Source organism: Pongo pygmaeus, chromosome 1 (genome assembly GCF_028885625.2).
Source record: "Pongo pygmaeus isolate AG05252 chromosome 1, NHGRI_mPonPyg2-v2.0_pri, whole genome shotgun sequence".
NCBI classification, from domain to species: domain Eukaryota; kingdom Metazoa; phylum Chordata; class Mammalia; order Primates; family Hominidae; genus Pongo; species Pongo pygmaeus.
In genome coordinates, this window is record NC_072373.2 from 49,605,504 (window position 1) to 49,617,500 (window position 11,997).

Genomic DNA, 11,997 nt, shown 5'->3' on the forward strand with positions numbered 1-11,997 from the left:
TGGCTTATAAGACTGGCTAATTTTTATATTTTTGGTAGGGACGAGGTTTCACCATTTTGCCCAGGCTGTCTCGAACTCTTGGGCTCAAGCAATCCACTGGCCTCGGCCTGCCTGGCCCCTTTCCAAAGTCTTACTGTGACTAATGCAATAAACAAAGTTGCAACTGATGAAACAATTATTAAAATTTGCCTAACAAAATAGTCAAAACGGCTAAGAGAAGGCTATCCAACTCCCACATTTCCGGATGATGAGTGAAAAATTAATATTTTGAAATATGAAGATGAGTAACATTGTTTTGGATTGATAGATTGATAGATTTTTTTCACTTTTTTTCAACACACCCTAAATGATTGATAGATTTTTTCACTTTTTTTCAACACACCCTAAACGATTGATAGATTTTTTTTCACTTTTTTCAACACACCCTATTATTTTTAATTAAGCCTGTTATGAAGCTGCTTGCTTTGTACAATATACAACTGATTATTTAAGGATGCATTAGCACAAAGAAAGCTCCATTCTTAAGAAGTGATTAATAAATATGCAACTTGAGAGCCCAAGATTTGAGAAAATTATGACAACTGTACTTAAAGAATATTGAGAATATTGGCCGGGCGTGGTGGCTTATGCCTGTAATCCCAGCACTTTGGGAGGCCGAGGTGGGCGGATGACTTAAGGTCAGGAGTTCGAGACCACCCTGGCCAACATAGTGAAACCCCATATCTACTAAAAATCTAAAAATTAGCTGGGCATGGTGGTGCATGCCTGTAATCCCAGCTACTCAGGAGGCTGAGGCAGGAGAATCACTCGAACCTGGGAGGCGGAGGTTGCAGTGAGCCAAGATTGTGCCATTGCACTCCAGCCTATGTGACAGAGTGAGACTCCATCACAAAAAAAAAAAAAAAGAAAAAGAAAAAGAGAATATTAAGGATATCATTGTCTTTATATAAAGAGCGGAGTTTTTTTTTATCTAATAGAAAAAAATAGACTTGAATCAAGGTGTCCTTGATGCACGTATTTTGATAGAGCCTTATAAATTAGGATCCAATCATGATTAAACAGTATTTGACCCAAATAAATTCTGTGACTGTTTGACAACATGGAGATTAACAAACTCTGGCATGTAAAATTCCTGGAAGTTACGAAAGTAAGATCCAACATAAGTTGTCTACCATTAGGAGTTTGCCCTAAGTTATGAACAATTCCCCAAATTTTCTAACATGCTTTAGAATCTGAAATCCCTGTACACAGGTGGAGAGAATCTTCCCTCAGCCCCTCAGGTCATCATCTTATAGCCGGAGGCATAAGTTTCATTATAGCACATCATTATCATAGCTTGCATAGCTGCAGATGCAAATGACAGTAATTGACCATTTGCATTTTCAAAGAAAGGGTTTAGGAGGAGACTTCAACCTTTCACTATGGCTCAGGACCAAGTGACCACATTGCTATTGATTATGACCTCTGACAGACTTAACATGCTAGGCCTTGTTCCAATGCACATTTGAAGCAGAGATGGATCAAGCACACAACTAATGAATTTAACAGCCTCATTAGGTAACTCTGCCTCCCCTTAATAGTTCACAGAAATGCTCTGGGCATTTTAAAACAGGCATTAATGGAGAAAGCTTTGGGGATTTCAGGCAAGTGCTTTTTCTTTCCCAGATACCTTCCTACGAATAGCTTCACGCTCAGTGCCATCTCCTGACCGCCTGCCTGTCAGGTCCTATCTGTGTGCTGGGTGTCCTACGCCACTGCTGAAGGAGGCAGTCATTTTAAAAGTCTCCAAACGAAGTCGGTTATTGCCCATTATTTATTTACTTGATCTTGGAGTCATAGAAAATTACATAGGCCAAGATCCGAGGCTTCTCTCTTTGCTTTGTCCTGGGCTTTAGTCCTTTGGATTCAGCTGGAGACATTTCATATGCTGTGAGCTGCATTTTAAGTTGCTCTCTTACAGTGGGTCACAGTTTACTCTGGGGCTGCATTGCCCTCATCGTTTGTGTAAAGTTGCTTCTCATGCACTTCTTTGTATGTGTCCTTTTCCATTTTAGACCATTTCCAACCTCCCTTCTGGGACCCCCATTCCTTAACTCTTGTGGTTAAGGTTGGTTCAAAGTCTAAGTGTCTGTGGTACCACTTTTTTTTCCGTATTCTTCCCAGGATACATGGTTGAATACTGGATATAAGATAAGCAGATAATCCATCAATTTAGTTTACTGGCAAGATCTGAAAAATTGAAAAGAATTAGATGAGAACATGTTACTTAGGAATTGGGAGAAGAAAGAATTGAAGAATCAAGGTTACTCTATAAATCTCAGGATTTCTGTTTCTTTTCCAAATAGTTACAAGAGAAGGCTAGCCGTTCCAGGGAATGCACTGATAAAGATATCCATACTCTAGCAAATGTTCCTCATTTGCATATTTTCTGCAAATCTTATGGTCAATGTGTATCAGTATAAATCAGTGTCTCTTAAGCTATTCCATGTCATGGCACACACACTAAAGTGATTTTTTTTTTTTTTGGAGACCAAGTCTTGGTCTGTTGCCCAGGCTGGAGGGTGGTGGCACGATCTCGGCTAACTGAAACCTCTGCCTCCCGAGTTCAAGTGATTCTCATGCCTCAGCCTCCCAAGTAGCTGGGATTACAGATGTGCACCACCATGCCCAGCTGATTTTTGTATGTTTTTTTTTTTAGTAGAGTTTCGCCACGTTGACTGGGCTGGTCTAGAACAACTGACCTCAAATGATCCGCCCACCTTGGCCTCCCAAAGTGCTGGGATTACAGGAGTGAGCCACTTCTCCTGGCCCCAAAATGATATTTGTAACACACACTGGGGTAAACCGAAGGAGATTTAGGGTGTCTATATGAAGCCAGGGGAACAATTCACTATTGTTTATATTAAATGATTATGAAGAGAAGAGAAATTACACAGCACTGGGGGACATATTAAATAGAAAACCAATAAAATATTTTCATAATTTTTATTTTAGTTATTTATTAAAAGACAGAAACAAGTGGATTTTTTTTTGCTTTGAGATGTTTATGAATTTTGAAAAAGTAGTATATTGGAGAAATAGGAAAAAATTCACATTTCTGAGCACTTACTTTGTATCAGGGACCAAGGCAGGTGGATCACTTGATGTCAGGAGTTCGAGACCAGCCTGGCCAACATGGTGAAACTCCATCTCTACTAAAAATACAAAAATTAGCTGGGTGTGGTGGTGTGCACCTGTAATCCCAGCTACTCGGGAAGCTGAGGAAGGAGAATCGCTTGAACTTGGGAGGCAGAGGTTGCAGTGAGCTGAGATCACACCTCTGTACTCCAGCCTGGGTGACAGAGTGATACTCTGTCTCAATTGAAAAAAAAAAAAAAGGATTAAAAAGTAAATTCTGTGATGGACAGGGATCTTTTATTGCTGAATTTACAGCAGTTGGAATAATACCCAGTATGGAGAAGGTGCCCCATAAGTATTTTTTGTTGATTAAATAAAAGGTAAATCACAGTTAATAAAATTGACATTTGGAGGTGCTGACCAAGGTTATACAGGTAGCAAATTTTTGAGCTAGAATTGAGCTCGATCTGTTGGTCATCAAAACCTAGGCGTCTCCACTGCACAATATTGGTTTCACCTTTGCAGGGAAGTGCCTCCTTAGCCAAATGAATTATTTCTTGATACAGAGCAGGAAGCAGTTCGTTGCCATAAATCAATTCAATTTCTAACCAAATCCTTTTACGCACTATCTTCTTTTTTTACTCTAAGTGGAATCTTTATTAAATTCTGTGGAAAGCATAAATAAGTTATCATTAATTGCACTTGGAGACTCTAAAGATTGATAATTAAAATTTTTAAAAGTTTAAAGAGTTAATTAGGCCCCAAATCCTGAGTCAAACTTAACAACATAGGGACCTTAATAAGTATTGGTATTCAAATATTGATGATCAGCAGTTCAAAATTTAACAATTAAGTATATTACGCCTAAGAGTATTTTGGAGAATTTCAGGTTTGATGAGTGGAAATTGACTTTACCTTTTTTTTTTTTGAGACAGAGTCTCACTCTGTTGCGCAGGCTGGAGTGCTGTGGTGCGATCTTGGCTCACTGCAACCTCCGCCTCCCAGGGTTCAGCCGCCCAAGTAGCTGGGATTACAAACATGCGCCACTGCACCTGGTTAATTTTTGTTTTTTTTTTTTTTAGTAGAGACAGCATTTTGCCATGTTGCCCAGGCTGGTCTTGAACTCCTGGCCTCAAGTGATCTACTCACCTTGGCCTCCCAAAGTGCTGGGATCACAGGCGTGAGCCACTGTGCGCAGCCACCTTTACTACGTTTTACCACACCTTGTAACAAAGTGGTGCAAAGTTTTTGTTTATTGATTCTTTTTTTTTTTTTTTTTTTTTTTTGAGATGGAATTTCACTCTTGTTGCCCAGGCTAGAGTGCAATGGCACGATCTCAGCTCACCACAACCTCTGCCTCCCGGGTTCAAGTGATTCTCCTGCCTCACCCTCCCAAGTAGCTGGGATTACAGGTCTGCATTACTACACCTGGCTAATGTTGTATTTTTAGTAGAGATGGGTTTCTCCATGTTGGTCAGGCTGGCCTCAAACTCCTGATGTCAGGTGATCTGCCCACCTCAGCCTCCCAAAGTACAGGCGTGAGCCACCGTGCTCGGCCTCTTATTTATGCTTGGAGTCCTTGCAAACCTCATCAAATGCCCAATAACAAGGCTTCCTCCCAGGCTTACTGCTATGACCACAGAAGATTCCTTCTGTCCCTTGCAAATCTTACTAAGCTAACATCTTATGTGATGCTGTGTGGCATACTTAGGGAATCATATGTGAAATTACTTAATCATATGCACACTCAGAGGTTGAAGGAACATGTTTGTGTGACAAAGCATCTTTTTCTATATCAGATTTTTTTTTTTTTTAAAACAAGCCAAAATGAAAATATAAAACCCCATGAGATATCCATATGAAGTAACTCTGATTTGGGCTGACATGGTTTATCTGAAGAGTATGTGCCAAGTACATTCAGGGCAGCTTTTTTTCTCAGGACCTGGAAGCATGAGCGTTACTAGGGCAGACTTTTTCTGGGGCCAATATTTGGGACCTGACAGCAATTCAGATACATCTGTGGAGCGAGGGGTGATGGAGTAATGAAGCACTAGAAAGGGACTGCTGCCAGAAGGCAGTCGGGGAATGCTTAAGCTAGAAATTGCAGGTGGGGCAATGCCAATTTTCTTCTTGGTGGCTTCCTGAATGGCTCGTTCAAATTCTCAGACTTCATCAATTGTCATGTACTTGTTTGGGCATGACTCACTATGTCATTTGCAGGCGAGGAATGTTGATTGCAAACTTTTTATGTTAGTTTGCTCAGGCATGTTTTTTTCATATTCCTGAACATCATCCATTATCACATACCATTCATCAACCCATGCAAAAGCCTATGTCGTCTTTGACTGACTTGTGTACAAATTGCCCTACTTTGGTCTGAAGCCTCCAGACCTCCAACCTCACTGGTGGTCTCCAGCTCGTAGAAGCACATGATGGGCTGATGTCTATCTATTCAGCCTGCCCTTGACTGTCCCCATCCTGTCTTCTCTGACTTGAAGTGTTTAGGATCCTCAGATTCTTTGTCGTAGTGCTCTGGAATTTCATTGCAGACAATATCAATAAAGCAAACGCCTCTTTCTAGGTTTTTGGCTTCCTTGTAAAAAACATTTACCGGCCAGGCATTGTGGCTACAGGTGTGAGCCACCGTGCCTAGCTTTCTATTTTAAATTAAAAAAAAAAAAAAAAGCCAGTTTATCATAAAGGATATTACAAAGGATACAGACGAAGAAATGCATACAGTAAGATATGGGGGAAGGGGAATGGAGCTTCCATACCCTCCCTGGGTGTACCACCCTCCAGGAACCTCCATGTATTCAGCTATCTGGAAGCTCTATTTTCATAATTTTTAATGAGGCCTTAAAGTTGCTTTTATGACTGTAAGTTTTTAATACTAGATATTATAGTTGAATGGCTTTATGTAATTTCTGATTAAGACTTTTAAATAATAGTCTCTTCAATATTTTTATGTTCAACAATAGATTCTCTTCCCACAAATATATGACAAAATTTAAACCAATCTTCACAATTATTTAAAATAATTATAACACTTGAATTATATTGGAAATAACAGCCTTTCTTTATCTTCTCCTTATAATTGTAACACTGAAATTTCTTATGATAATGTGATTTCTATAAAACTTTTCCATACCAGGTATTTCGGTATAATAATAAAGCAAAATTTTGCAGAAGGCATTTGCATTGTTGGGATGGTCACTTAGAAACCATTAATAGCAAATAGGGAGGTGTATCTGACTTATGTGATGACAGATATTTAAGTTGCTGGCTGTCCAGTGCCTGTCAGGAGTCCCCATCCAAACTCCTGGAACAAGGGGTTCGTGGAGCTGCAGGAAGAATTATGTAACAGGTTCCTAAGAGCATTCCTGCCAGCAAGATGAGGGTGGAGGATGGCAACAAGGCTGATGGCAAGCACTGGGCAGACAGTAGTTGAATCTTTGTTGTTGCATATATTAAATACATCTATATGCTCATTGGTATTGGTGTGTTCTAAGTGACCACTCTAAAAAGGCAGGCACATTCTTTAAAATGTAGCTCTATTATTATTTTGAAATAATGTAGAGAGCTGGCTCCTAAAGTCAATATCCAAGTAATAGACGGGGTGCACTGGTGCAATCACAGCTCACTTCAACCTCAAACTCTTGGGCTCAAGTGATCCTCCTGCCTCAGACTCCCCAGTAGCTAGGAGCATAGGCATGTGCCACCACACCTGGCTAATTAAAAAAATTTTTTTTTTGTAGAGATAGAGGTCTCGCTATGTTGCCCAGGCTGGTTTGGAATTTCTGGCCTCAAGTTCCTGCCTTGACCTCCCAAAGTACTGGGATTATAGGTTTGAGCCCCTGCTCCCAGCCCAGATGCTCATGCTCCTTCAGCTCTCTGAAGATCCTCAAAGAAGGCTGCTTAAGGCTGGGGGTGACTCTCTTGGTGACACGCCAGCCTAGTTGCTGTGGGTGCCAAGGAGATTAGTATCTCTCAGCATGCCTGTAATCCATTTGCTGTTTACCAGTATATTTTAGCACCCTGATTAGCAAGCTGTAGTATGAAATAGTGTCTCAAAGGAGGTCTCAGTATCCCATTTCCCATGCCATGCATATGCCTAATGAGGATGCCCTAAAAACTGGTTGAGCCTAACTATTATCAGGAGAACCTGAAATTCTGTACCTCCAGGAAAGTTCTGCAAAAGAGATCTTCCCCAGTTCCCTCACCCAGGGCGGTAGGTGGGCTGAGGAGTGTCCAATATGGCACCCAACTGTGACCAGCTGAATTGTGAAAGCTGATTGCAGTTCTCTGGGGTGGAGCCCAGGCAAACTTCTTCAGTGTGTATCAATCCAATAGAAGCTGCTACTGTGAGTGGAAGAAGGGAGAGATTAAATAACCTGCTTTGGCCAGGTTGATCTCGAACTCCTGACCTCAAGTGATCTGTCTGCCTCAGCCTCCCAAAGTGCTGGAATTACAGTCTTGAGCCACCGTGCTCCGCATTGAACTTTATTTTTTAGTGAGTTTTAGGTTCACAGCAATACTGAGTGGAAACAATAGAGTTCCTACTGCTATGTCTTCAAGGTCCAGCTTCCATATCATTATCTCTATGAAATCGTCTGTGATTTCCCATAGTAGTAAATAAAAGTTTCCTGTTCCAAAATTTCACAGCCCCTTTAAGAAAATTTAACAAGGTTTCATTTTCTAATCTGTTTTATTTGTCATGTACCTATCTTTTCTTCTTCACTAGACTGTAAATTCATTAAGGGCAGGATCCATGTCTAATCTACCTCTGCATCTCCTAACACCATGGTTCCATCATTGTTTTGGCAAATATTGGCATATGCATGTATTATTACACTGTGCTGCTTACATATTAGATTTGCTTTTCTTATTTGACCGAGACCTCTGAGATTATATATTTATTTAAATGAATGTAAGTCAAAATTTTGTAGTTATTTATAGAGATACTTGATAGTTTTGTACCTCTCTAAATATTTATTTTTCTGTATCTCCCAATGCTTTGAGCAACGACAAGTGTATAGTAAGTGGTTGATAAACGCTTGCTTTTTTAGTATGAAAGGAAGCTGGCTGTTCTACAGTAAAATTTCAGCTGAAACCTCAGTAAGTATTAAGTAGTAATCATAAACAAACATTATGGAAAAGTATAGAAAAATTTGTTTTCAATAGGGTGTATTTATTATGTTCTCAAAAGCGTATGTTTTCATCTCCCAATGTTTCCTAAAGCTTGGTGACCTTTGTGTAGGATGAGACATCTTTCATGGATGAAAATAGATCTCTAGCTCTTTGAAATCATAACTTCTTATGACAGTAGAAATATATCAAGGAAAAAAGAGTTTAAGTCAAAATACATCTTTAAAGTTTTCTTTTTCATAGAACATTTGACATTTAAAACTCATTATCTCTTGCCACTTGAATCTCAGTGTTGACCTCAAGGATTCTGTAGAAGGTACAGGATTTAGAGGGCAAAGAGAAGCACAGGAAAGCAAAGTGAATGAAAATGAAGAGTAGAGAGGCATAACCTGGTCTTGGTGATGTCAAATTCAGACCAAGGGCAGGGGGTAATTTATGAGATGGATCAAAAGGAAAGGGATAAATGATGACGAGAGTAGCAACATTAAGTCAGAAAAGACAAGAAAAATGAAAGAGGCCAAAGGACAAGACACACAATAGGTGAGGAGGGAACATTTCTAAAATAACAACTGTGATCCTTTAATTTTTTTACATTGCGTGAATAACTTCAGAATACTGGTAATGAAAATACAGATAAAATTCCCCTTCAACACCATTTCCCTGGAAATCAAATCTTTTTTCTTTTTTTTTTCAGCCCCGGAGAATGGAAAATATTTAGAGAGGTACCAAACTATCAAGTATCTCTATAAATAACTACAAAATTTTGACTTACATTTATTTATAATGTCTAAGGCACAGCCACAAGTTCTCCTCTTGGGAAAGAAGGAGAAAATTTTAAGAGTTGGCTGCTCTTGGCTGGGTGTGGTGGGTCACACCCATAATCCCAGCAATTTGGGAGAATGAGGCTGGAGGATCACTTGAGCCCACGGGTATGAGACCAGACTGGGCAATATCATAAGATCTGGTCTCCACAAAAATATTTAAAAAATATTAGTCAGGCAATCCCAGCACTTTGGGAGGCCGAGACGGGCGGATCACCAGGTCGGGAGATTGAGACCATCCTGGCTAACACAGTGAAACCCCGTCTCTACTAAAAAATACAAAAAAATTAGCTGGGCGTAGTGGCGGGCGCCTGTAGTCCCAGCTACTCGGGAGGCTGAGGCAGGAGAATGGCGTGAACCTGGGAGGCGGAGCTTGCAGTGAGCCGAGATTGTGCCACTGCACTCCAGCCTGGGCGACAGAGCGAGACTCCGTCCCCCCCCCAAAAAAAAAAAAAAAATTAGGCATGGTGGCAGTGCCTGTACTCCGAGCTACCGGGGAGGCTGAGGTAGGAGGATTGATTGAGCTCAGGAGGTGGAGGTTTAGTGACCCGAGATTGCACCATTGTACTCCCAGCCTGGGCGACAGAGTGAGACCCTGTTTAAAACAAAACAAAACAAAACAAAACCCCAAAACACCAACCACAAAAAACAAAAGTTTTTTGAGTTCACAGCTCTTATCTTTACTTTAACTAAGTTTAGACATCCCTCCCTCAAGATAATTCTCCTTTTAATCCCAAAATAACAGAAACATGGAATTAGGTTAAGACTACTGGCTGAAGAAATTTATTTCTTCACGCCATTATTTTCATTAATAGGCATTCTAGAATTTTGAGGTACTTATTGTTTTCTGTCTTAACATACATATCAACATTCATAGATGTAACTTACCCTTATGAGCATACTTACATTTTGAAAAATCTCCTCTTCACCTTCGAATTGTGGAGAAACAAAGCACTTAAATAATTCATAATTTCCATTGAAGCTAGTGCTACTTCCTAACTATGGACCACGTTATAGACAGAGTAGGTGGCAGTTTACATATATTTCCTACAGGATTATCTGTAACTATAACTTTTCATCTCTAATTTAGAAAAAAATAACAAATTCCAAGGAATAATAATAATAATATATTGATAGGGCCTATCTTGGGTATACAGTAATTTATGTATAAAATATCATACATAAGTGTTGGTATTTTATTATTTGTAATAGATTACTTGCAAGTCACCTCTCAGTTGGTTAAAATGCAATCATACATGACATTATGGTTGAGTATGGTTGGTCTAACATGACATTGTAATGAACTATAACCTGTGTAGCCACTGTAAAGACTTTTTGTTGTTGTTGTTGTCACCAAGACTGGAGTGCAGTGGTGTGATCTCAGCTTACTGCAACCGCCACTTCCTGAGTTCAAGCAATTTTTTTGCCTCAGCCTCCTGAGCACGTAGGATTACAGGTCCCCACCACCACGTCTGGTTAATTTTTGTATTTTTAATAGAGACGGGGTTTTGCCATGTTGGCCAGGCTGGTCTTGAACTCCTGACCTCAAGTGATCCACCTGCCGCAGCCTCCCAAAGTGTGGGATTATAGGTGTGAGCCACCATGCCCAGCCTTGTAAAGACATTTTAACCCTCTGACAGTGAAGTCAATGAGGGGACCTTGAAATTGTTTCTGAATGTCTGATTTCTTTTCTTTTCTTTTTTTGAGGCAGAGTCTCACTCTAGTGCCCAGGATGGAGTGCAGTGGCACAATCACAGCTTACTATAGTGTAGAACTTCTGGGCTCAAGCAATTCTCTCACCTCAGCCTCCCAAGTAGCTGGGACCACTGGCATGTGCCACCATGCCTGGGTAATTTTTAAATTTTTTGTAGAAACAAGCTTTTGTTGTGATGCCCAGGCTGGTCTCAAACTCCTGGACTCAACAGTTCTCTTGCGTTAGCCTACCAAAGTGCTGGGATTATAAGTGTGAGCTACTGTGCCCAGCCCATTTTCTTACAAGGACCTGAATATCAGCTCTTTGCCAAGTCAAATGGTTTCATTCCACAGTTGCAGTACATTGGCCCTGTTCAGTTGGAAGTAGCCAGTTGAGAGAAAATGTCCCAGTGTCCCTAATCTCACAAGATTGTGGAATGAGTCTTTGACAGTAGAGAATTTTAACAGTGAAACAGCAAAAAAAACTACCATAACTAACTCCAGTATTATTTAGGCGGCATTTACCCATTCCTGCACATAGGCAAGGATAATTTTAGAACACTGAGATAATATACAAAAATAGCAATAATGTAGTTTTAAGGGCTAACTCTGGGATTAAAAGAGAAATATGTTAATAATGAACTATGTTTTCTTAAAGATTTATGGGAGCATTGTGACCTGACCAAAGACAATGAAGTTCCCAACCTCCCTGGACCCTGGCTGGCACACAGATGTCTGTGTTTATTGGTTACCTCTTGATCCCAACCTCCTTGCCTTCCCCTGCCCTTAACATAAAAAGAACCTGAAATTCGTACTGATTAAGATGATACTTTAGAATGCTAGTTCACCATCTTCTTGGTTTTGTTGGCTTTCCAAACAAACCTACTTTTCCTCCCACCAACCCTTGTCTCCCAAGTTTGGCTTTTGAGCTGCTAGCAGCTGACCCTGTATTCAGTTACATCTTCAATATAAGTCACTAATACTTATCTTGGGAATCCACTGGCTGAAATTCAAGTTCTTTCTCTACTGCCAAAATCCAAAATTTCCATTTCATCAGCTTCAAATACATTTAAAAATGTCAAAATGCATTATGACAATGTTGTCAGATAAACCCAAACATACCTTCCACCTTTTATTGTCTTCGAATACTCAGAAAATTAATGAAGGAATATCAGAGGTGCTTCTCTAGAAACTTTAGTATTATAATTAAATCTGCCAAACA

General features: G+C 40.0%; 1 pseudogene; it reads right to left on the minus strand.

The window, feature by feature from the left end:
• Nucleotides 1-2,206: 2,206 nt before the first annotated feature.
• The window catches only part of LOC129036113 (cytoplasmic phosphatidylinositol transfer protein 1-like), a 17,240-nt pseudogene continuing 7,449 nt past the window's right edge, over nucleotides 2,207-11,997 (minus strand).